This window comes from Tympanuchus pallidicinctus, unplaced genomic scaffold (genome assembly GCF_026119805.1).
Source record: "Tympanuchus pallidicinctus isolate F22 unplaced genomic scaffold, pur_lepc_1.0 scaffold30, whole genome shotgun sequence".
In the NCBI taxonomy this organism is placed as follows: domain Eukaryota; kingdom Metazoa; phylum Chordata; class Aves; order Galliformes; family Phasianidae; genus Tympanuchus; species Tympanuchus pallidicinctus.
Genome location: NW_026294748.1, coordinates 1,312,516 through 1,334,661, shown reverse-complemented (window position 1 = coordinate 1,334,661; position 22,146 = coordinate 1,312,516). Strand labels below are relative to the sequence as shown.

The window sequence follows — 22,146 nt, the reverse complement described above, 5'->3', positions numbered from 1 at the left end:
CTCGCTGGATTGGTGGGACAAAGAACCAAGGATGTGGCCACAGCACTTTCTGATGGCACTGCTGTGCCCTCCCTCCCCACAGCAGCAAACCCCAGACACAACTGAGCAACTTGTGGTCCTTGGGTAGCCTTCTCCCAATGCTTCCTGTCGTTCCTGACTTCCCACATCCCTCTCCCACCACATACAGCATTTGTCACGAGGCCCAAAGCACTCAGAAGCTCTTCAAATCACACTCTTCTTGCAGAGCTCAGTACATATGGGACTGCAGGATTCTATTTAATTAGAATGATTCTACAGTGATAGGGAACAGTAGAATTAGTCCCATCACAGCCAGGACTAAGGCTGTCAGATAGCCAGGATGTGCAGCCTGCTTCCTAAGGACTGTGTTGGGAATGACCAGAGCAGATTTGGAGAGCACAGTACCATTAAAAACAAAAACAACACAGGTGGAGTTTCACTCTCTCCTTCCACCAAAGCACTTCATTTCAAAAGTATTACCAAAGTATTTCAAGTAGGAGCAATGTAAGGAGCAGGAGAGCCCACACCAGCCAAGGAGCGAGTGCTGGCTCAGCTCCACCAGAAGCAATTGACTTACTGCAGCTGAGGACTTGGCCTCAAACTTGCTCTCTGTGGTTCAATTAATGAGCTAGAAGTGGGGATTAGACTCAGATACTGGCATGAGAAGTGGAATGATTCTCTTGAGCCCACTTCTCCCATAGGCCAGCTCCTGCATGATGCCACCACCTTCTGCTCCCTCACAGCCCTCTTGGCTTCTCCTTGACTCCAAGCCTTCTTTGCAGTACAGTCTGCAGGCTGCAGTTCTCCTCTCCCAACATCACGGAGGTGCATCAGCGGCCAGCACCCCATCCCAACCTTCTGCTTCTGCCTTCCGGGCGATGAGATCCTGCCCAGCAGCTGGCACACACAGCAGGCTCAGTGCCTGGACATTTCAGAGGCAGCAGAAGTTCTCCTGGAACCTTTAGGAATGCCACTTCCCACATGGTGGACCTCCAGCTGCTTTGGGACAGGAAAGGGTTCGCTGTGGGTGAGCTGCTCTGCGTGTCAGTGTGTGGAATACACACCACTGCCACTGATGTCCTGTCATCACGGCATGGTGTACATCCCATAATTACACACAGCTGAAAGTATCCCTTTCATTATTTTTATGCTCCTGTCAGACACCACAGCTTGGCTGATACACACTCGCCGTGCTGTTCCTTAAAGTAGCTATGCAAATTGGATCTTAATATCATTCAGATAAATGGTTTAAGGAAGAAAATGGATACAATAGTCTGTCACAAAGTTAATGTTACAGGCTCTACCTCCCAAATTGCCTCAGAGAAATTAGCAGGAAGGAAGGAAGGATCAGACGAAATAATAAACCTGCTTACCTGCTCATTAATTTAATCTTTTCTTTTCTCTTTCCCTCTCACAGCCTTGTGGTTTCTATAACCATAGAATAACTAAAGAACAGCAAAGTCCTAGATGAAAGGGAGACTAGGTCTGGAAGCACAAAGATTAAAGAAGAGTTTTTAGGATTAGCCTTTGATTATTATTTTCTTTTTTTTTTTTTAATCTTGGTCTGTGATGATTATTCCTGCTCCTCTTGGAGCAATCCTGGGTGGATCTGATGGAGCACAGGCTCGTGAGCAGCTTCTGCATGTTCTTCCAGGGATGCTGCAGTAAATGCACTTTAGCAGCACAGCAGGTGGCCCCGAGTGCCTCCACAAGGCATCACTGCCCTCTGTCAAGTGCACCCCACTCACCAGCCCCTATTCCTACCCCTCACACCCTTGTACCACAGCTGGAAACGTCACCTGCAGGGAAGTGGTTCAGCAAACAGCAATCTGCAGCCACCAGCAATGGAAGAGGTGCAGCGCTAATGAAGGGGCACGCAGGATGGAAGAAGGGGTGCAGCCCCGTGGCACAGCAGGAGGCTGCACTCCCATCCCCTTCTCTTGGTGATTCTATGAGTCTGTGATTCTCACTGCAGGACCCCACGGTGGCTGGGCATCACCATCAACCACCAACTAGCCAACACCGTTGGACCATTCCCAAAGCAGGTACTAAATTAAGCAAATCCCCATTCAATTCTCTTGTTTTAAGGAACAAAATACCCTTACTAGCAAGCCATAAGGAAGGAAAGCACAAGGCATGGGGGTGGGCTGTGCTGCCATGACCCTGCAGTAGAGCTACAGCTCCAGATCAATGGAACATGGAGATGGGCAGAAGCCCATGCCCACCTCACAGTGTGATTGATGACCTTGCAGGTAGTCTGAAGCGGCGTGCTTGGGTTTCTGACTGCAATGGCCTCTCAGGGAGCAGCATCCAATTAGGTGACCCCCCCACCATGTCTCTCTATTGATTTTGGCAAGGGGGAAAAGGTGCTGGTTTCTCATTGCACCAGCAGGGCTGGATGAGCTGTCCTCAGCTGCAGCCAGGCTCCTTCCTCCCTTCTCCTTAAACAAAGCAGCTCACAAAGACGGAGTTCTTAAATTAATCAGCAGTTTTCTAACTAATGCCCTTTATGTTTTACATAATAATATAAAGCCTGATTCCGAGACAACAGCCTCCTACATCAAAGAACCCTCGCTCACATCCTGAACTTTTGAGCCCTTCTCCATGCAATTAACGCAGAAAGATCTAAATAAAGTTACACAGAGCAGCTTGCAGATAATATCTGGAGCTGCGACGCAGGGCTCGCTTTGCTCTGCAGTCAGAAGCACAAAAGCAGCTTTGCTTGATATTCCTTGCCTGCAGGGACCCATTCTGCCATTGTCAGGCTGTGCGTATGTATGAAGGAGAAATTGCCCAAGCAGCTGTGCTGACTGGGGGCTGAGGTGCCTTTATCCCACAGAGCTGCACCACCGGCCGGGAGGGAGTTCAGAGGAGGAGAAAGTTTAATTTGATTCTACAATATCAAAGCCCGTGCTTGGAAAGCTTTGCATTGTGCACTGGCAATACACTCTGGTGCACTTATTTACAGCACACCCTGACCACCCCTGCTAATGCTGCAGAAGCTCACTGCAGGTTGATGCCTAAGGGTGTGCGATGGAGGGCAGCCCGCCCCAGTCTCACGTTAATTAAACGAGTTCCTGAGCTGTGCCATGAAGTCCTACAGCCCATCCCAGTTGTGCAGAGGTTGTTCGGCAGCCTGGATGACCCCTGCTTGCGGTGGCATTGCCTATGTATGAGGGTATGTTGGAGCAGAGCTCTGCTAGCCCTGAGAACCCACCGCACAGCAGGGCCATATAAACCCAAAGACACATTGGTGAGTGTTCCATGTGATCCCAAGTCAGAGCTGTTCCAAGGATCCCTTCTGCAGCTCCAGGACAAACACACAGCACCCCGGCGCCAAATCCCTCTCCTCCCCCCCCCCCCCCCCAACCCACTTCCTACCTGCAGGCTCAACTCTGCCACTTCTCCTCTCAGTTCTCTGCAAAATGCTAATTGCTGGGCCTGACCTCCCCGGGATAACAAGGGAAAACCTCCCCTAATTAGCACCACAGTCTGTGGGTGAAAGAAACCAAATGTTGACTGTAGAGCGGCTGCACTTGCTGTAAATTCCAGCATATGCTGTGGAAAAACGCCGCCTAAATAAGGCTTCAGAAGCATGGGGTGTTTAAATAATAATGAATACCCACTGCTGTTTATTACAGAACAGAAACATAATAAAAGACAAAGCTGCAGTTGCATTTCATCCTTCCTTCCAGGATGTACTGTAACCTGCCTGCAGTCGAGAAGGAGAGGAAAAGAATCCAAAAGTACCAGAAACACAGCAACAGCAGATCCAGGTGCAGGCACCACATTTATGGACATTAGCTAATTAGGCCTTTCAGCATCCCTGCAAGCCAGGTAATCATTATTAGCCTCATCCTGCCAATGCAGAAACTGTGCCAAATGGGCAGGGGAGATCACTGGAGGGCAATGGGGAGATTAGGTGCAGAGGGAGCAGCTTTGGGGCTGCAGCTCCAGGCTGGGAATGGGGAAAAGGACCAAGGGCACAGCAATTGTGCAGTGTGAGATACATGGGGTAAAAGACAAGAGGGGCTCTCGGGTCCAGCAAGGACCCACAGCACCACGCAGACATCCCCCCACACTTCTGGCTTTGCACTGGTCACTTGCGGTAGTCCAAAGCACATACAATATTTATTTGCTCCTAATTAGGTGTAATTACCACTTAACCTAGAGGAGGGCCGTACTCAGCGTGCCCAGCAGCTCAATGCACTCACTGCTGAACAGCTCTGCTGCAGCTAATTAAAAGAGAAGGGCTCCTGCCCTCTGAAAACTTGCAAGGAAACTGCTGGGTTTGTTTAGTTTGCGAGGGGACCTCATGTAACCGAGCAGCAGAGCGAGATGCTCAGCCTCAGGGTAATCCCAGTGCCAATAGTGCTCTGCTCCTCTCCATTCTGTGCCACCCCAGATGCCATTTCCCACTCAGTGTCACCTACAGGTGCTCCTGGTGCAGAGCTGCCCTCCCCTGAGAGCTGCACAGCTTGCTAATGAACCATCCCTGTAACAAAAATTAATGGGGAAAAAAAAAAATAGGCTTCAAAATGATTATAATTCCACTTCACAGCCTTAATGGCCAAACAACTTCCAGCAGATCAGCTTTGGCTCTGCACATGTGGAAAGCAGAGAGAGATGTGATCCCCAGTAATGTGCCCACCCTGCAGAGATTTTTCCTGGGGAGCTACAGCGCAGAGATCACCAGGAGGGAGCTCTGCAGCTGAACAAACTGCTCCACCCAATGCTCCTTCATTAAGGGGTATTTACACATTGCTCCCATTTCACGCCCAGGAAGCTGCTGCACCCAGAAACTGATTTGAGGTGCACAACGGTGAGCTGTGCAAACATCCCTGCTGGCATCCTGCAGCAAGCCCTGAGCAAAGCTCAGCTGTGCATGAACACAGGAGGAGAGCAGCCCAAGACTGCTGTGTGTGTGCTCCTGAGGTTCTGCTGTCACCATGTCAGCCTCCAGACTTTCTCCCCACCTCCCCTGGGAAAACCCCATCTTGCTGTTCCATGTACATCCCCTGACACAGCCGAAATGAACAACACATCCTGAGAGGCGCCCCGCAGGGCAGCACGATGGGACTTTTCTGATCCGAGCGAATTCCACGGTTGGGGGATCTGCCTGAAAACCAGGGAAATGGTTCTCTGATGCACTGAGAATTCTAAAGGATTAAAAATGATAAAGACTATCTCAAACTGCACCAAAAATATAGGATCTGAAAGAGGTCAGTGGATGAAGAAGAAAACAAGAGAGCCAGCAAACATCCCCAGGCAAAACCCACAGAACGCCAACTGATTTTTCGTTTGTTTCAACAATTAAAAATAATTTGTGGCTGTTTTCCAAATCTTTCATTTACTTGCTGTGAATTAAATTCCTTTCCAAAACACTTCTTTGAAAATTGAAAAAAGCATAAAACAATTTTTAGTCAATACTGTAACTAGAATCAAAGAACGGCTCAGGTTGGAGGGGAGCTCAAAGCCCACCCAGTGCCAGCCGTGGGCAGGGCTGCCCCCCACCAGCTCAGGCTGCCCAGGGCCCCATCATTGAGTGCATGCAGGGATGGGGGCACCACCAAACTATGGAGATTTTCAAGAACAAGCATTCCTTAGCTCGATCCCCTTGCATCATTTCCATTTGGATGAATCAACCTTAGCACAAAGCATGGCTGAAGCACGCTCTGTGCTAAGCTATGTCCAAGCCCCAGCTCCAAATCAACAGACAATCCCCCCCCCAGGCTGCTCACATTGCTATCCTCTCCCTTCTGCAGAATAGTGCTGGGCACATAACTGAGTTTTAAGGCCTTAAACATGTTTGGACAGAGCTGTGTGAAAAATCCTCATTTAGACTGGTGTGAATGCACACAGTCGCTGGGAAAAATATATTTTTCAGTGCAGCAATGAGGTTAGAGCAGCCTGCAGAGACTCGGGCTGCGTACTGCACAGAAATGAGTGGGACCCCACTGTGCAGGGCTGTGCTTTGGCCTCATGCAATGCTCCCAACAGCATCTCACCCCGAGCAGCAGCGCCTGTGGCCTCAGCACCACCACCCCATCCCAATTGGGGACCAGCTGCTGCTGACAGACAAAGGTTTGTAAAACGTGGCTGGACCCCACAAACAGCTGTTCTTCCGCTCTCCCAGCCATCAATCACAGCTGACAGCCTTCCCCCCATGGTCAAGAGTGTGCATTTCACCTTAATTTCTTAGAAGGGCTTTTTCGCCTGCTGGAAGCTCATAAATACCACTTTGCAAACCCAGGTAGGGCTAATGATGGATGTCTGCTTCACAGACATGCCAGAGGCTTTGACCTAATTGTCACAGAAATACTTCCTGATTAACTAATAGATAAAACCCAATTAAAACTTATGCTCTTCCCAAACTCCCCACTGAATACTTTTCCTCCCTTTCTCAAACTGTTTTAAGTCAGATGCGAGCTAAGGGCACTGCTCTGGATAGAGGACAGTGCTCTGACCTTGGGTGCTCCTCCAGGAGACGGACGGACGGACATGAAGGGGTTCCTCTGAGATGGTCTCTGGGTATGGAAGCCCCAGAGGTCACACCAGCAGAGTGGGCACACACAGCATTCCCACTATTGCTTCCATTTCCTTCCTATCTGGAATCAAACCGCTGCACAGAAAAGCTTCTTCAGCACTTGCTTTGATGTGCAAGAAGTTAATTACTGTAATAGGTTCATCCTTCTCCCCCAGTATCGAATCGTGTAGAACATCCATACAAATCGCCATTGAGTTGCTCATTTGGAGGCTATTTATTCTTTAAACGCTTCCAGCAAGGGCATTTCTACTGCTGGCACAGAGGAATTTCCTAAATCCCATTTTGCTGCTGTATCCACTCGCAGCATTCCCCCTTCTTCTCGCAGTGATCCCTTCGGGTCACTCTTATCCCTTCCCTTCCACTGTCTCTGCTGTACCCAGTGATGCACTGAGCAAGGGAGGAAAGCCTACAGCCTTTCCCACACTACCACACACATTACTTTATCTCCCAGACAGATGCTGGGCTTGTTTTTCATCTTACAAGCGAGCGTGGGAGGGCTTGGGGAGTCACCTTGCACATCGCCTGTGACACTCACACACAGCAAAACTCAGCACCTAGTTTTTACTTCTCTTCCCTGGTCCTTCCCCGCTTCCCTCCTTTCTTTAAAACAATGTCTGGGTAATGCATTCAGTCCTGCTGGGCTGCTTTATATCACTCGTGGTGTTTGCCAGTTGACTCTCCCCTGCTGAGATCAAGTCTCTTATCGTGGATTAAGGCTGTAGCTCAGGAGCACTGCTCTGCAGCATGCAGGCAGAGCAGGGAGCTGAGCCACAGGCAGGAGGCAGGCAGTGACCCAGCATCACCTTGGGACTCCAGGAGAGCAGCCTGGATGCTGGGTGAAGGAATGGTGGGCATCCATGAGCAGCAGGGGGCAAAGGACATGGATCATTCCTTGCCGCTGTCTGGGAGGGACAAAGTCACCGCTATGGCTAAGCACACAGTGGTGTCATTAAGAGCATCCTGATGATGAGCAAGGGGAAGAAAGCTGGGGAGGCAGAACAGTTGATCAGATCTATCTGAGGTTATGTCAAACTCTCTGATCTTCCAAGCTTCCAGGAGAGAGGATCTATAGCAAAAACTACTGCTGCAATGAGCGCTCGCTCTGCGCCTGGAAGGAGGGCTTAGCAGAGGATGGGAGCAATAGACATTTGTCCCCTCTGTGCTGAGCTGCTGTGCTTCTCATAGTACAGAGCCCAGGCAGCCCCACAGCACAGCTCTCACAAAGCCCTGCCTGCCCCAGGCTCCAGGGCTGCCTCTGGTGGCATCCAAGTACAAAAAGTCCATTCCCATGGTAGACAGGTGAGCGTCCCAGGTCACTCAGCCTCCCTGAGCAAGTTATCGCTATGGAGGAGGTGAAGAGCAGCTTTGCTGGGGAGGACGCTTCCCACCAAACAGCAGCAGCTGAAGCAGAGCAGGGTCAGTGCATGCTGGCAGCACTGGGCATCCCCATAGCCATACACCCTCCTCTCCCCTTCCACCAACACCACCGACAAGCAGGAAGCACTCCAGCACACTGCTGAAGGCTGGACACTGAGCTATCACACTTTTTCCAATTTCCTGTTCTTGAACCAGCTCCACGGGCAGGAGCAGCGTGAATGGGCTCGTCACAGCTGCTTTAACCGCTGTGGAGCCACACCAACATTTGCACAACAGTAGGAAATGGGAAGCAAAGTGCCAGCACAGCCCATGCCTGCAGTACCACAGCAGCACGGCTTTATCCTTGTGACCTTTCCAGCAGCACTGTGGGGCACGGTGAGAATACAGCCCCACACCAGAGGGTCCATCCACCCCCTCCCATCCGAGTCCAGCTCTGCAGAAGGGGCCATCAAGTCTGTTTGCTGCTTTACCCAGGCTATCATGTGCTGTGCCTCAGCGGGGGACTGCAAATGACTTTATAGTTATTGTTCCTCAAATTGGACACCCCCTTGGAGCTTAGATAATATGAGATGAAACAGCCTGCAGGAGGTTGCAGTCAAGTGGAACAGTGATGGAGGCTTTTTCCCCTGCCCAAGAAACACTCCGCCGATTTACTTCTCCTCTGCACCTCTCTCCTCTGTCACCATTTCTAACAGAACCACACCTGGTGCTGACAAGGGTGAACCTGGACTGAGCAAACAGAGCTGCCTGAACCCTGTGCGGGTGAATGCATTTTGCACGCCAGGATTTGGGAGTATGGATTTGACAGCGAGCCCTAAAGAGGAATGGGAAAGGAGAGAGAGACTGCTGTGGTTTCTCACTCTATTTCCTATTGAAGAGGGGTTTGCAAGGAAACGTTATTACTAGCAAAGTAGAAATATCATTTCATGTCATTTGGCTTCACAGAGCCGGTGTAACCGTCGGAGCGCTGCAGCAGAGAGCACAGATGGCTGCGGGAGCTTTGAGGTGAGGGAGCACAGGGAAGAACAGAACTAATGAGAGATTGGGGAAGGGGGATGTCAGGGTGTGCAACCACCAAAAGGGAAGGATCTTGTTATGGAGGGCTGAGAGAAAGGGATCTGGGAGCTAAGAGGTCTGTGAAGCCACCTCCAACAGGAGGGAATGGGCTGAGGGAGAAGGAGGGACCTGGATAGGGCACTCAGCCTGGAAAATAAAGATCCAGAGGGGAGAAACAACAGGGGACAGGCGGGGGGGGGAGGAAGGGACACAGTGAGGGGTACCAGTCCAAAGGCTTCCAAATGAAGAACTGAAACCACCCCGTGCTAACAGAGACATTTCCTGCGTTTCACAAAATAGAGAGAGAGGAGGGCAGGCAGTGGCAGGAGGCAGCAGCTACACTCAGCACACAGCACTTCTGGGCAGCATGCGGGGCACCCTGGGGGCTTTCAGCACGCACGTAGGTGCGCAGGCATCGCTCTTCCCTTGGGGCACACGGGCACTCTGTGCGTTACACAGCCAGGCGAGCTGAAAGCTGACGGCAGGAAGGAGCCTGCACACGAACGTGCTCCCAGGCAGAGAGGGAAGCTTTGCTTTCAGTTCCTTTAGAAAGGAGCACAGCGATGAGAAAACAGCCGAGACATTTGCAGCAGCTCCAGACGTTCCCAAGGAGCTGAACAGAGGGAGAACTCCGAGCCGCGTACGATCGCAGTCGCTCTGTTTGCCTTTCTCCATAGCAGATCTGATGATTTAAATTAGGTCTCGATTCTTGTTTAAATTATAGTTTACTGTTCTGCGCCCCGCTCAGAAGTGAATTACCTTAAGCAGCAGTATTAATAACACGGTTATAATTAAGCTTCATTACTGTAGGCAGTTTGCTGAAACAAATTGCTTCTTCATTATTATTATGGCACCTTTGGTAAAAAGACATTTCCCCAGAATGCGACCTTGATGCTTTATATAGAAAAAGCTGAGAGATGATAGAGATGTAAGGATGAATTAGCATCTTTTACCTTCTATATCAAGCTCATTAAAAGGAAAGCAACTCAAGTCAAAACCAAGCAGCCTTGATGGAAATTTTAATCCAAAAGAAATGGGTAATGAATAGGTTTGAACTTTCCCTGACATTTTTATGGTGGCGCCTCATTTATATTATGCTTCTGCTAAAACACAAATAAATAGCGTGGGGCCAGGGCTGAGGACGGACAAGGAGGAGCACCAAGCTCAAGGGTGCCCCCATTAAAGCCCAGCACACACCTTGGGACAGAGATGCTCCCTGGGCTCTCTCTCCACCTGAAGACACCAGAGCATTCAGCCCTGTCCTCTGAGCAGATGTTCCCCCAGTTCCTGGACTTCCCACAGGGCAGCCTCCTGCAGCAACTGCTGTCACCCTGAGTTTAATTTCCTGTTTCATCTTGCGCAGTTGTAGCAGTGCTGTACACAACTGTATCCCCTTCAGCAGCAGATCCTGACACTTATTAATGAAGCTTCGTAATGCCTGCAGGAAGCTGTGCCATTATTATCTAGCAGCTGTTGGCTACTGCAGCACAAGCAAGGTGTTTCAGGTTTCAGCAAGCCATGTGTCCAACCCAAACCATGCAGCATGCACTCACTCACAAAACTTCATCCAATGCCTGGGCTTGCGCTAATTCACAAAGTCTGAGGATGCTCAGCACTCTTAAAAGCAGAGCATCCAGAAGGAACCACTCCCCCATCCTTGATTTCTGATTCTATGATCTCCATTGACTGCTGGTTTGGATCATCTACCAGAGGGGTGCCCCAAGCATCTGAGAGCACCAGGAGGAGAGCAGCTTGTTCTGCAGCCACAGCTAAATCTGCTCTGTACCCTGAGATAACACCATGCAGCCCTCATCCCTTACTTTCCCTGCAGCTATTAAGACTGACATTAATTTCTGCATTGTAAGTGCTCAACAACTGAAACGAGGCATTATGGACTGGATGGAAATATACATTTAGAGGCTAGAGAGATAAAGGTACAGCAGTTTGGAAAAATATGAGATTAAAAGTCTATAGAGAGGAAACAACCTGTTTAAGCAGCACATCAGAGGTATCATTACAGGTTATAGAAAGGTGCACTGTCTGAGCAGAAATGCTTGCAGAGTGAATTCTAAGCTGGGTCATTTGCTCAGCTTGGCCAAACCAACAAGGAAACATGACAACAAAGAGAAGTATGGTTTATGTTTGTTCCTTCCTCCAAAAAATGTGCTGACCCATACCTCTTTCCCCCACCATAAGGCATCTCTGGGAGATGGTGTTACTGAGCAGCTCTGGTGAAAACCAGCACAGAGAAAAGGAGCAGCACCACCTGCAGCTGCTTCCCTCTGCCAGACCTCAGAGGGGAAAACAACTCTCAGCCTCCGACTTTGTGCCAGCCAGGACACCTGGTGGCCCACTGCCAGCAGAAAGTAATTAGCCCTCAATTATCACCATCATCACTTTCACCTGTGCAAGGCCATGTAGCAAGCTGCAGCCCTTGTCCCCCCAGACCAGAAAGCAGGGAAATATTTAACCCACACCTGCAAGCTGTGCAGAATGAAGCGCTACCCTAGAGCACAGTGGGCAGCTGTGCCTGCAGCAGGACAGGGGACACTCAGGGACAAGGACCACAGCCACAGGCTTTCCCTTTTCCATTTCCAAAGCAGCAGGAGGGGCACTAAGAAAAGGTTGTAGTGACTGCCACACACACCACCAGGTTGATAAGAGAGAAGATGCTATGCTTACCTTGGGCAGCCTTCCAAGCAAGCACTGGGACCACCCCAGCCCCATTGCTGTTGGCTGACAAAGAAGCAGGGAATGGAGCCTTATACACCACTCTGCCCACCCCTGGAGCCTGGCTGAGCTCTGAAGGAAGGTGTTCACACTCCTCTACGTTCCCTACTAAAAGAAAGCTGCTCTGGGCAGCACCATCTTATAGGCTGCCCTCATAATACATTGCAGCTGCCTCCTCCACCAGGTGCTCTGCTTTCAACCCCAAATAACCAGGGGACACCCGCCAGGTGTGATGTATCTGAGATATTCTTTCCACCCTGTACACCCCAGTTGCAGCGCTCTGCGTGCATTAGCTGTGCCATCTCCAAATCCAGCAGGTTCCTTTCCAAACCTTTCCATCCCCACCTGACACACAGCAGTGCCACCTGGGGCTCCTGGCTGCCACCAGCCCCGGTCTCTCCAGCAGCACTGAGATCACTCTGCATCAAACTCAGCAAAGCAGAGTCCAACTTTAACGACCCTTCAAACTGTTGTCATTTGCCTTCCCCTGCAGTTCCTAGCGGCCCTCAGTGAATGACTGTTAGCATGCAATTAAACTCGCTTCTCAAAAGGTTACCGATAAAAATATTTCTCCCCATTGTTAAACTGGGCATTTATTGGGTCTTCCTGTGACCTTTAGGATGACAGAATTTAACACTTTCTCTGCAGGGGTGTCTGAGCAGCAGGAAAGCACTGCCACGAGCTGACAGTGTTCTGCTACATCAGAATTTTCCCTTCTGAACGCACACGGAAATCTCTCCCCCTCCACGCACATGCATGCCTCTCTCTGTGTATATATACACACTCATTAAACAAATGCTAGCTATCAATTTCACTGAGTGCTTATTCTGATAATAGCTATATTTATCATTTAGCATCTCTGGATGCAGTTCAAGTCTCAAATCTATTATGAGTATTATGATATTTAATAACGGTGTTTTATTTTTTAAATGCAATAAAAAAAATAAAGATAAGACCTTTTTTTTTTCTTCTTTTTCTTCTTTTTTTTTTTTTTTTTTTTCTTTTTTTTTTTTAAGCCACCTCCTGGGTTCTAAATCCATCTCTGTCATTGACATGCTGAGTGACCTTGGGGACATCACTCGGTCTGAGCTCCTCCTGCATTGGATGGGGACAACCCTGCCATGAGCCTTGGGGGGTTGGGAAGGGTCATTTATTCAGGTGATGCTGTGAGCCTAGGGGAGGAAGAGGGGGCAGAGGGGCTGACATGGAGTAAGAGCATGCTCTCATTGTTATAAATATTTGGCAGCTTGTTGAGTGCTCCTAGGAAGACAGAAATCCTAATGGCAAGAGAGCTCCTGGGGTGGGGAGGGGTGCTGTTACCTGAATTATCACCTGCTGCGGCATCATTTTCTCTTCTGCATTCATCTCTATGCTGTACAACGTGGGTGCCCAACCCATGGCACACTGAGTGAAGAGGAATCATTGTGGGCTGCATGAACACAGCTTGCTCCAAAAGTTGTACCCCCTGTTTATTTCCATGGAAGCTACAAGAGCACAAAGAACACAATAACACTATCTGATAGACTAAATTCTCAGCTGCAAAACACTTTTTCAACATAGTCGCCACCATGAACTCTGCATTTTGCCAGCAGAACAAAAGGCACATGCCATGCTCATCAGAACCTGCACCAGCAGATCAGATCTACTGCTGCCACTGCTGAAGAGCACCACCCGCCCCTCACTGTGCTCACATCCACTGTTTGGTCTCAGAAATATTCACCAAGCATCAATAAGTGATATTTTTTCTGCATGGAGGAATTCAATTCCACACCTTTGCTTCTGTGTCAGACACCATTGTGTCAGACTGCCCCTCTGCTGCCATCTGTCACACGGCAACAACATGCAATGGATCTTGGTGGGAAGGTTCCACCTCTACTGCTGCACCACCAGCATCCAGCTCTGCTGTGGTGGGCTGACATCATAAAACAGGAGGCATTACTTTCAGAGCAGCCCTCATATATGTAATATAATTAATGTACACAAGTTGCAAAACTTATTGTAATTTTTAATATTTTGTTATAAGAGTAGAAAAAAAGAGGGCAACAAAGCCATCAGACCAGTGTGATGTTTGACCTTGCTGTTGTGAACCCGGCACATCAGTGCGGTTCAATGGCAGAGGCTGCAGCTCTCAGTGAGGCCTCATGGTGCTCTTCAGTGATGCTGGATGAAGTGTTACTCTTCCTGTGCTTCATCCTTGAAGATGGTTGCTCACAAATGTCTGCCCAAACGCGATGACGTGGATAAGGCACACTGATGTGTGCCTCCCATCTGGAAACTCACAGGTAATGTATTTACACTGACTGAAAATGGAGTCCCAAATACACCAAAAAATCGATTATCTTTTGCAGTAATCCTAAAACACTCGGATTCCTTTATCAGAACACGAAGCTCTGCTGTGTATTTTCTGCTGCTCACAGGACTGTGTTTAGCCAACTGTTACTGGCCATCACTGGGCTCAGCACTTTGCTGTGCCCTCCCCATGGGTTCAGCCCACACAGTGCCCATCACTGCACCAGAGGACATCTCTCAACGAGTGCCTTCATGCAGCCAGACAGCAGCAACCCGAAATCACTCCCATGCAGTGCTAACAGCAAAGACGTGCTGCCTTGCATGCACTTAGCAAAAAGCACAAGTATCACTGCGGGGAGGAAAGGCACCACTTATAAGTAGGTTGCTGTTATTATTTCGTTATTAATAATCACCTATTTCTTTCAAAAGGTGCCAGGCTCACTGCTCCCATTCGCTGCCCTTGGGCTGCACAGTCCAGTGGCCTTACGCCCTTTCACCGCAGAGTGGACAAACAATTTGCATAACTTAATTAAATTTACAGTAATCTCCGCTGAAGTTGGGCTGTAAAGGATGCTGTGTACATGGTCTTAAAGCGAATCACTGCTAGTGATGAAAGAGCCTATTTCAGTTAAGCAAATTATGAGGAGGCAAGCAATGTCCTCAGTATAATAATTCCATGTGAATTATTTATATGGAATCTGCAATTACATTGAGCAAAACAGTGTTGTAGGCATAAAGCACACTTAATTATCCAACCACCTGTTATGAACGAAGGCACAGCCAATGGCAGCATCACATATAAATTACCCAGTGCTGGAGCAGCAGGTTGGCAGCATCCTGGGGAAGGGAGAGGAGAAGAAGGAAGAACAGGAAGAAAAAGAAGTTGGAGAGGAAGATGGAAAAGAAGAGAAAAAGGAAGAGAGAGAAAGAAGAAGAGGAAGAAGAATATGACTAAAAAGAAGAGGAATAAGAAAATGTAGAAGAGAAAGAAGAAGAGAAAAAAAAAGGAAAAAATAAGAAGAGGAAGAAGAAAATGGAGAAAATGAAGAAGAAGAAGAGAAGAAAAAAGGAAGAGAAGAAAAAAGGAAGAAGATGAAGAAGAGAAAAAGAGGAAGGAGAGGAAGAAGAAAAGAAGGAAGGAAAGGAAGAAGAGAAGGAAGAAGAGGAAGAAGAAGAGAAAAAAGGGAAAGAAGAGGACGAAGAGGCAGAGGAAGAAGAGAAAGAGGATGAAGAGGAAGAATAGGAAGAGGAGCAGAGCACATCTGAGCAGACCCAGGCACTGACAGCACAGAGGTGTTCCACTCCTGTCAGACCCGAGCCCAGGCAGGCTGCATGCCAAGAGGTTTTTCTCTTAGTGCAGGAAACTCCTCTTCAGATAAACTTAAAATCTTTAATTTAACCCTAGAAAGGACCTTTTAAAGGGGTTTTGAAACACTTTTCAAGCTCTTCCCTAACTGATGGTTTAAATAAAACTCAGGGCTGATTTCTTTTCTGTTGTCCCGTAACTGGCCCAGCCAAGCACATGGGTTTGGCCCATCAAGGAATGGACCAGTCCTGAATGCATAATGGAAGAAAAATGGGTGTTTTTTTCCATTAAAAGATTTACCACCTATAAATGTGTGAGAATATTAAAGGCAACAATTAACTTTATTGGAAACTTTATATTCTCCGGCCTCATTAGAACTGCCAACAAGATCTATTATTAGTATTACTATGCAGATAATGTAATAAAAAGGGTATTTAAAATGGACAGTTTTGCACTGAAATAAAATAAAATAAAATTTCCCCCTTTCTGTCTCTCTCCCTTTTGTCCTAAATTGTGTTGCACCATTCGACAAGCACGAAGCTCCCTGTGCAGAGCCCCTGGTTACTGAGCCCTTCCCAGGAGCTCGTGGGAAGGAGTTCTTAATACGAGAGCAAGGATGGAATGAGAGATGGGCACATTTTTCCCAAAGATGGTTGTGACAACCCAAAAATCCCATCCAGGTGACAACACAAAAACACTAGAGCTGGAACGCGGTGGATTAAGCAAACATTCCTTTGTGCTTGTCTTTTCGGAGCTAAAGCTGCACATGTTTAAGGACAAAGACAAATTCCATCAGCCTACTTATTAAATTAAAACATTAATTCTTCAGGAAAAGTATCAATAGGAAAATTCTACCTGTCCCCACCATGACTTCAGAGCACTGCTTTGCCCTGCTGTGTGGAGGGACAGCTGTGCTATGCAGACTGCCTTGCATCATTAAATTGCAGAGATTGAAGCTTGCTGCTCTTAATGATGCCTAATTTTTTTCCTGTTTTGTAAGACACGAACATCTCTCACCTGTGACGTCTGCTTTTCTTGCAGGGCTTAGAATTTCAGTGTTGCCATCCCAAAGCTTCCTTTCACTGAATCCATTCAGAGCAACAGGTAGCAGCAGGAGAAAAGCCAGCCTTTAAAGAAGAAAGGAAAAAAGGTTTCCTTTTGTGACACAAATGTCAGGACTTCTTCTCCTCTCACCACGGCTTTGCTTTGAGTGATAATTTAAAAACTGAAGTTAAAACTCAAAGCAGGACTCAGCTGAGACTGCGGCTGACCCGAGCTCTGCGTGGCACCACTGAGGCTTGGGGAAGCATGGGGGGGTTCAGCCATAGCCAACCTAAAGGCAAGCAGCACCCGGCCACAAGCAGGAACATGTGTGAGCAGAGGGGATGTTAGAACCCATAGGCTGCTCATGGAGAGAAGTATTTCAGCTGTCTGCGAGTGAGAGGTGCTCAGGGACCCGGGACCTGGACTCTATCATTATAAAAAAAGCACCTGTTTAATTTGTGGGTTTAAATTTTAAATAACTCTCGGAGCTGAGCTGCTCTCAGCTCTCGTCATAACGCACTACACACAGTCTGCTTCAGCAGGAGTCCCCGCTGGGGGTTGCAATGCCATTTTAATGAGCTCATTTCTCCTTCCTTCCCTAATATCTCCAGATACAGGGCAGGGGCAGCTCTGTGTGCCTGCTGCCTCCCACCCCACAACACCCTTGGGGTGTGCACGCCACCATTTGCCCCACGGGAGCAGATCCCTGCTGTGCTGAAGGGGGTGACCTGGGCACAAGTAACCATCCAGATAGAACCATGGTGAGCATCTGGGTGCCAGGCTTCAGCACCCAGAGGCCAGGCACTGGGAGAACACCAAGGAGGCACTCCGGAAGCGTGAACTCATTTCCAGGAGGGCCACGCTGTTCAGCACCAGCTCTCTCTTTTAATACAATTTCAGACTTGTAAGCCTCTCCTGCCCTTTGCTGGATGGATGAGGTCAAGGCTCAGCTGGCCGTGAGGCTGCACCCAGCACAGCGGCTGCTCCACACACTGCAGCATCCCCAGCCCTGCCTGGGCGCCTTCCATCACGTTTATTACACCCTGCAGTCTAATTAACAGAGACGAGTCAAAGGACCCGTAAGCAATGATTGCAATAAATAATCACTCAGCGACCACGGAGTTAATATTCCACCAGGGTCTCCTTCTGGCCTCCAGAAGAAATGGCAGAGACAGAATGGAAGAGAAATGAAAGCTCACAGTTGGACGTGCCCAGTGCTGCCTGAGGAAAAGGACAAGGGGGAATGGCTTTAACCTGAAAAAGAAGAGATGTGGGTGAGCTGTGAGGAAGGAATCCTTTGGTCAGGGCGGTGAGGTGCTGGCGCTGCTGCCCAGAGAGCTGTGGGTGCCCCATCCCTGCAGGCACTCCAGGCCAGGTGGGATGGGGCCCTGGGCAGCCTGAGCTGGTGGGGGGCAGCCCTGCCCACGGCCGGGGTGGCACTGGGTGGGCTTTGAGCTGCCCTCCAACCTGAGCCATGCTATGATTCCACAAGTCTATGATCCTATGAAAAGCTGTGCTGCTGCAGAGGTTTGCTGCCCTTCCCCAAAAACTTCACAGCAGTTGTAATAACTTTTCTTTTGCAGTTTTTCACACGGTGTCAGGAAATCACAAGAAGTTGGAAAAACCGATACGTACAGATTCACCTCAGCAGGATGGATTGTCCCAGAGCATTGCATCTCTGCTCCTCTCAGCTCACCCAGCAGCTCCCAGCACAGCAGACTTACTTCCACACCACAAAAGGAGGAGGAGCATGTGGAAGCATCAGGACAACTGCATCACAATCTGCCTCGTCCTCTTCCTGCTCCCAGAAGATGCTCCATGATATCCCCTTGCATCCTGCTTTTGCAGAGCTCCCACATGCCATGCCTGTGCCCAGGGCATCCTGCGCTGCCCCTGAGATGGCAGCAGGGTTGAGAGGATGCCATCAGATGCTGAGCACAGCCCCATGTAATTATCCGTGGAGAGTTTGGCTTTGCTGATAATTTGTGAGCTCCACACATATCTCTACTAATTATAAATCTCAGCTGAGATTTGCATTTTTATGAAATGCTTCTGCTAGAAATCTTTGTAAAAAAAAAAAAACTGTACATATTAATTCAATCTAATCTTGGTCATTTCAGGTTCCATAAGAAAGCGCTTTCATAAAGCCACAAAGCTAACATCTATAACTTTTCAGTTTTGCCAGAGAGCATACCTCTGCATCAAGTTGTACATTTATCTTTGAAGACGGCATTCATAATGAGCCCTAAGGAAGGGAGCATCCTGCACAGCCCATCCTGAACACAGCTGTGGAGATGGACCAGAGGGAATGGTTTCAAGCTATGGCAGGGGAGATTCAGGCTGGACATGAGGAAGTATTACTTTTCAGAAAGGGTGGTCAGGCACTGGAATGGATGCCCAGGGAGGTGGTGGAGTCACCGACCCTGGGGGTGTTCAAGGAAAGGCTGGATGCTGTGCTGAGGGACATGGTTTAGTGGGAGCTGTTGGGAATGGGTGAACGGTTGGACTGGGTGATCTTTTAGGTCTTCTCCAACCTTGGTGATTCTATGATTCTATGATTCTATGCTCTGTGCATTTGCAGGGACAGATCAGGATCCCATTGCCTGCAGGGAGAGCATCTCAGCCACTGGTAGGGCACCGGCACAGGTTGCCCAGAGAGGCGGTGGTGCCCCATCCCTGCAGACAGCCAAGGTCAGGCTGGACGGGGCTGTGAGCACTGCTGAGCTGTGGGTGTCCCTGTGCGCTGCAGGGAGCGGCACCAGGTGGCCTTCAGCTCCCTTCCACCCAAACCACTCCACGATTCTGTGATTCCTGGCAGTGCTGTCAGAGTTGCAGAAAATGGCTTTCTTCCCTTTAGCAGGGGCTCTTTTAAGTGGGCCTTTCCCAGACGGGGCTCAAAGCCAATAATTTCATCAGCAATTTGTATCTCATTTGAAATGCCTTTGTCTGGAGTCAGGGGAAAAAAAGATTAACTTTTCCTGCCTGAAATATGGCTGCCGGATGCGAGGGAATAGAGAAGGCAAATAAGCAAAGCAAAGTTAAGCTTTCTGTATAGAGCTGGAGGCTTAACGGTGCAGATTACAACAGCAGGTGATGAGCAACTCTAGCCTCTGCTGTGTAGGCTGTGAAAAATCCTGTTAAACTGCAAAGGCGTTTTAGCTACAGCTCCACATTTCAGAAATGATTGAGCTGAAATCTAAGGGAGTGACAGAAGACAGAGACCAACAGGCATCTCGCTGGTGGCCGGGAGGGTCCCGGGGGCTGAGCAGAGCCAGGGATGCATGGGTTTGGCGCTGCGGGGGCTTCTCGTGCACCCTGGACCTTTTCTGTGGTGATTGATGTAGAGAAAACAGGGCAGGACGAAAGCACGATGAGAAACGGCACAGCCTAAGTAATGACACCAGCGAGCAGCCCCAGTGTAGGAGCAGGAGTGTCTCGGGGCAAGCTCAAGGAAAGGTCAAGAGCTTTATTTATTGCGCTACATAATTGATGGTGTGCCCATCTTCAAAGGCACCGGCACAGAGCACAAAAACAGAAGCAGAGGGACCCACAGCGTGGAACAGGATGTGTTGGTAGCTCTGCTTTGGTCCCACATCCTCAGCATCTGCCCCATCCGCCAGCGATGGCGACAGATGCCGACGAAGTTCCTGGCCATTAGCTGCTGATAAGAAACTAATTAGCTCATTAGCTAATATCTGATCTTTCGGACTGGGTTCTGTCGGCTGTCTGATTTCAGCCCACATGTGCGCAGCCCAAGGCAGTGCCACACTGCCACCAGCTCCTGGGGAGGGGATGAGGTGCAATTCCCAAATTCCCAGCAGTATGAGTGGTGTGAGCCCTGTTGCTGCTCCCCACAGAGGCTGATGGTTCTCCCAGGTCTACCTCTGCTGAGTGGGGCTTGTGGCCCATACCTTACACCCATGCATTTAGGAACTTCATGCTTTGCTTGTGTTCTCCTTGCAGCATCACAGCCAGACCTGTGCTTGCAGCCCTCCTTCCATTATGTTTGTTCTTCTCTGGGAAGGCACTGAGCCCCCCAAGGATAAGCAGTACCTGTTGCTGCTCTTTCACAAGTGTTCCCATTCCAAGTCTGCTGATACAAAATGAAAGAGAAGTTACACAGGATATTCCTGAGGGTTGTCCATGCTTCACTTAAATCCTCTGGCCGCTTTTGTGCAGATGTGAAGGCAGCATTTACCCCTTGCTGAAGGCAAACCTGCTGGAGGTGGGTTGCCAAGGTGGGCTGCAGCGGGCCCAGGCATCTCCATCCCATCATTTCAAGGCACAATTTGGGGTGCAGGGAGTAGGGATGTTCCCCAATGCAGATGCATGGGATGAGCACTAGCAACACAGCCAGACTTCTCCAGCTTACCCAGAGTGAACCCACAATCCCCAGGAGGTTTGTCCTTCACTAGAAATTAGTGACAAGTTTCCAGCGCTTTCCTCTGCCATCTGCCCCAGCTTTAGTTGAAATGCAACATTTTACTCCAGCAATCAGTAGGTAATCTTGTCAGCATTGCTTAGAGAAGCTGGGTCTGTCCTGCCCATCTGATGCACTGTGCAACAGAGGGAAAATCGTGGGTTCCTCTTGAAAGGAGGAAAAAAAAATTAAGGTTGACTTTGGCACAGGAAAACAAGCAATCCGGAGATGACAACGTGCCACAGGAGCTTAAAATAAGCATCAACTAATTCAAACAAAAACAAATCTGCATTGAAAATAGACTCTTCCCCAGACCACATCCCCACTTTAAAGTGTCTTTGAATCCTCCCAGGCATATTTAGAACATACTCCCCCTTCACGCTTTCTCACTCGCTTTGTTTTGCTGTTTCGTAGCCGGCAAATGAGGGCTGAAGTTTGAAATGATGTTTCCTTATTAGCTCTCATGCAGATGCCAATGCAACGCTGTGCCCAAAGCTGCTGGTGCTGGCACTGTGTGCTGTGCTGAGCCAGCCCAGGGGAGCACAATGGGGGCAACCCCCAGTGCCTCCTGCACACAGCAGGCAGGAGAGCACAGGGGGGCAAAGGGGCATAAAAATAACTGGTTTTGTATTTTTTTCTAATAGTATTAAAAAAAAAAATGCTTGGGGTACAGTATGGGCTGCGAGCCTGAGCAGCAGAGCTGCCCCCAGCCCTCCCATCCCACACCAACCCGCCTCCTCCTGCTGCCCCCAGCAGGCTTGGAAACACGGCTCCCCCAGCACCAGTGGGAAAGAAGAGATCAATAAAATCACAATGTCATCCGCTGGCATCAGCTGGCAGGCTTGGAAATCGCCACGCTTCATCCATAGGTGGAAAGACCAGAGCTTACTACTTGGCAGGGCTGCAGTTTACAGGTGGGTGGAGAGGGTCAGCACAGAGCCAACTTCTGGGGCTGTTTGTTTGGGCCTGACCCAGGCACGAAGCATCGCCCTGGGTGAGGGGATGGGATACAGGGAGCAGGGGATGCTGCACGCACCCACCAGCCCCTGCCTGCTGCCGCGCACCCTCCTCCCTGCTGTCCAAGCAGAGCATCGCACCAACTCCACTAATTAAAAGAAAAGCAGGAGGAAGGGAGGAAAAAAAGATCACCGGGCGAGTCCCCAGGAGGCAGGCTGTCTCCTGCACATGCCAATCCCCTTCAGACGTCTCTCAGATCTCCGCCGCCGATACCACCTCCTCGCTCCTGCTCTCCTCTGCATGCCACGCCGGAGCCAGCATTGATAATTAATAAATCTTGCAGAGGGGAGTGGAAGAGGCTGTCGGATGTGCAGGCAGAGCGGGCGCTGCTGGAATTGATTA

The 22,146-nt window shown here is 49.3% G+C and overlaps 1 protein-coding gene across 3 annotated transcripts in view; it reads left to right on the top strand.

Moving 5' to 3' along the window:
• The window catches only part of APOC3 (apolipoprotein C3), a 298,571-nt gene that overhangs the window by 163,600 nt on the left and 112,825 nt on the right, over positions 1-22,146 (top strand). The gene's annotated exons all lie outside the window — the stretch shown is intronic.